The sequence below is a fragment of the Felis catus genome, chromosome A1, assembly GCF_018350175.1.
Source record: "Felis catus isolate Fca126 chromosome A1, F.catus_Fca126_mat1.0, whole genome shotgun sequence".
In the NCBI taxonomy this organism is placed as follows: domain Eukaryota; kingdom Metazoa; phylum Chordata; class Mammalia; order Carnivora; family Felidae; genus Felis; species Felis catus.
In genome coordinates, this window is record NC_058368.1 from 94,161,361 (window position 1) to 94,165,341 (window position 3,981).

Consider the following 3,981-nt stretch of genomic DNA (forward strand, 5'->3'; position numbering starts at 1 on the left):
TAAGGCAAAAATACTAAGAATCTCGCCAAAGTTATAGCATTAACATTTTGTAAGCAAGATTAAAATGGTAGTAAACCCTTTGAAGGTTTCCTGGCCAGAGTCTTGTTCAAAAATCTAGTGTGATAGACATTTCACTGCGCAACAGGATAGGTCTAAAAAAACCTGGGCATAGACACTTTTGGAATATGATTGTGCATATGTTTTAGCTTCTTCTCGTTTTAGAGATAATACGTGTGCACTTGAGAAATTTTGGGACACAGAGAACAGTACCAGAAAAGAATAAGCATCGCCCTAACGCACACTCCATGGATCTGTCCTCCCTAACTGTGCAAGGACCAGCCACGCCTTCAGGATCCCCGAGGCCACGCCCCCTGCCCCCTCCCAGCCAATGGCTGAGCTAATCGAAGCGGGGGGGAGGTGCTAGAGTCAGGTCCCGTTTACCTGACGCAAGACTCCCCTAACTGACAAGAATATTCATTTACTGTATCGTCTGAAGTGAGCTGGACCTTCTGGACATCTCACAGAACATCACCCTGATCCATTACGTCGATGACATCATGCTGAGTGGACAGGTTAATAAAGTGGCGACTAATATGCTAGAAGCCTTGGGAAGACAACTATGCTCCACGGGGCGGGGTCCACGCCCCGGGAGACTAGAAACCTACTACTGGAGTAAATTTTTTCGAGGTTCTGTACTCCGGGGCTTGCCAAGACACCCTCTCCAAAGTAAAAGACAAATTTCTGAATCTTGCATTCCCTGCTTTACAGATGGAAGCATAACGCTTGGTGAGCCTTTTGGGGTCCTGAATGCAACACGCTACACGTCTGGGAATACCTCTCTAGGTCCCTTACTGAGGGATATGTCAACCATGACTGGGGCCCAACCAAGAATGAGCTCTGCAACAAATCTAGGCTGCTATGCAAGGGGCTCTTCTGTTGGGCGGTATGATTCAGGACACCCTATGGTGTCCATGACTTCAGGGATGGAAAAAGCTGCAGTGTGGCAAGGTCCGTGAGGGAATCACAGTGTGAGCCCTTGGAGCTCTGGAGCAAGGCCATGCCACCTGCAGGGCAGAATTATATGCCTTTTGAGAAATAGCTCCTGGCATGTTCCTGGGCCCCTGTGAGAGCTGGAGTGCTCGACCATAGGGCACTGAGTGACTCTGCATGCACAATTGCCCATTATGAAGTGGCTTTTGTTAGACACACCAAGTCATAATGTGGAATAGGCCCAGCGGAAGTCCACAGCAAGATAGAAATGGAATGTCTGGGATTGAGACCAAGCAGGACCAGAGGGCATGAGCAGGCAGCCCAAAACACCCATGTCACCCACCCTGGTTACACCGGTGCCCCTCCTTCACCTTGCACATAGGACCACTTATGCGAGAAACTCATACAAACAGAATGAAGAGGGAAGAAAAAGCCAGCCTTTGGGATGAGTTGGCTTGGTCTGAATCTAAGCTGAAAATGGATAGCAGCTGCATTTACAGCCACATTCAGAGCTGGACTTGAAAGACCTTAGAGACAAAAATCTTTCCAATGGGCAAAGCTGGGAGCAGTGCATCCTGTCATTGACTTCGTGTGGAAGAAAAAGTAGCCCAAGTTGGGAATATATAGATTCCTAGGTGCCAATGGGGTCCGTTTCAGAGGCCTGGAAGGGAAAACAAAACAAAACAAAACTGGAGGACTAGAGTCAAGGGGGTCTGGGGCAATATTAGCCAACCTTCATCACTGACCATCCCAGAATTGGCACACTGTGCCCACTGAATGGAATGGCCTAGATAAGGGCCGAGACAGAGGATGTGCATGAACTCAGCAGCATATATGCCCATTACCAAGACTGATTTAGGTACTTCCGCCTCTGAAGTTCCAACCTGCCAGCAACACAGACCAAACTAAGTCCCCTAAATAGCACTACTCTTTTAGGAGACCAACCCATAATTTTATGGCAAGTAAACTAGGCTGGTCCCCTTCTTTGCTAGAAGAGCCAGCCAGTAGTTATCTTCAACAGGAAAGATAACTATTTGGGCTATGGGTTTGTTTTTCTTGCTCACAGAGCTTCAGCCAACACTACTGTCTAGGAACTCACAGAATGCCTCATTTACAAGCATAAAATCTCAAACAACACAGCACCCAACGAGGGGACCCATTTCACCGCAAAGGAGATATGGAAGTGGGCTCATGACCATGGGATCTATGCATTACATCATCTACAGCACCATCCAAGAGAAGTGGCTTTTCACTGGTGGCCTTCCAAAGGTGCAAATGAGGTGCCACCTTGCTTACAGTACTCTGCAAAATGGGGTGCCTTCCTTTGGGATGCACTATAGACACTAAATCAGAGAACTTTGTATGGTGATGTGTCTTCTATAGGTAACAGAAGCATCTGAGACCCAAGGGATGGAAACAAGAGAGGCTTCACTTGTCATCACTGTCTGTGACCACCTAGAGACTTGGTGCTTCTTGGGCAACTCTGTGATCATGGATGGTAAAGTCCTGGTACCCAATGGGGCACACTCTTACCAGGGCACACAGCAAGGGTCCCATTGAACTATATGCTATGGCTACTGCCAGGGAACTGTGGACTCCTTATAACCATGTTCCAGCAGGTGAAAAGAGTCACCATCATGGCAGGGATAATGGACCCTTACCAGCAGAAGCAGACTGCCCGTCTCATGCTCTTACAGGAGAACAGGGCAGAATAATGTGCAAGTCCAGGTAATCCATTTAGGTATTTCTTGGCAGACGTTGCCCAGATGAAGCAGTGAACGGACGTGTAGCAAATGCAACCCGAAATGGGTATAATTACCAAGGCCTCAGACCCTGTAGGAATGAGGGTTTGGGTCACAGCACCAAGTAAGTCATCAAGACTTTCCCTCAGGAAGAGAGGTCCACAGTTCCTTGAATATGTGGAGCAAAGGATCTGAGCAGCACAAGGGGTGGACTGGGGAACTCATGATGCAATGCTCAGATCTTCCTTCGTGAAAACCTGCTGTCCAAGCCGGGTCAATGCTCTACCCAGGCTGCCCGAGCCAGTGAGTGGGCATGGTGGGGGTACTGAAGGTGGTCCACTTCTGCCTGACGCAGGACTCGTTCAATGCGCAACCTTCTACTCTAGGGTTGCCTGGCTTTCTCAGAGCCGTACTGCAGACTAAAACTCTTCCACCCAATCTTCCTTCCCTGCCCCTTTCACAGGTGTTGGACCTGCATCTCAGCCTGAAGTCTCTCCCTGTGTATTCCGCCTCCTTCTCCCTTTTATCCGTTGCAGGCATTTCCCCCAACAAATCTCTTGAACTTCTAATTCCATCTGGCATCTGCTCCCCAGAGGACTTGAACTGACATATTGGTGTACAAGAATAAACACGCTCAATACTGTGAAGTATTTGCTTTGAGTGATAAAGTACTATTTATTTGGGGGGCCACACTCTCTACCAAATGAATGCCTATATAGGAGGGATTCCCAATTCTACAAGCTGTTCAGGCTAGGGCACATAAAACCACCCTGATATAATTCCACTGATACTACTGGCCGAGGAATCGGTTTCCACATTTGCCCTAGCTCTGTGGCCAGCACCCCATATTTAATATTTTAGGGTACATTTTTTGATGCTTCTAACATTTGGGTCTCTATTATCACAATATCTGAAATATTGGACCAGAGTCTACATCTAAAGTTGATTTTGCATTGGGGAGCCTGGGTGGTTCCATCAGTTGAACGACCAACTTCAGCTCAGGTCATGATCTCACATTCCATAAGTTCCAGCCCTGCGTCAGTCTCTGTGCTGACAGCTTAGAGCCTGGAGCCTGCTTCAGATTCTGTGTCTCCCTCTCTCTCTCTGCCCCTTCCCAGCTCATGCTCTGTTTCTCTCTGTCTCAAAAATAAATACAAACATTAAAAAAATTTTTTTTAGGTTGATTTTGCATTAAGTATTGAACTGGAAATAACAAGCAGCTGTGGTCACAAACATGAGATATTTTACA

At 47.4% G+C, this 3,981-nt stretch overlaps 1 long non-coding RNA gene across 1 annotated transcript; it reads left to right on the forward strand.

Annotated features, from left to right (window-relative positions):
• The first annotated feature begins 210 nt into the window (after positions 1–210).
• On the forward strand, positions 211–3,382 carry LOC123385429. The gene is made up of 2 exons (XR_006597906.1): positions 211–572; positions 769–3,382. It is a non-coding gene; the product is annotated as an uncharacterized LOC123385429 (long non-coding RNA).
• The last annotated feature ends 599 nt before the right edge of the window (positions 3,383–3,981 follow it).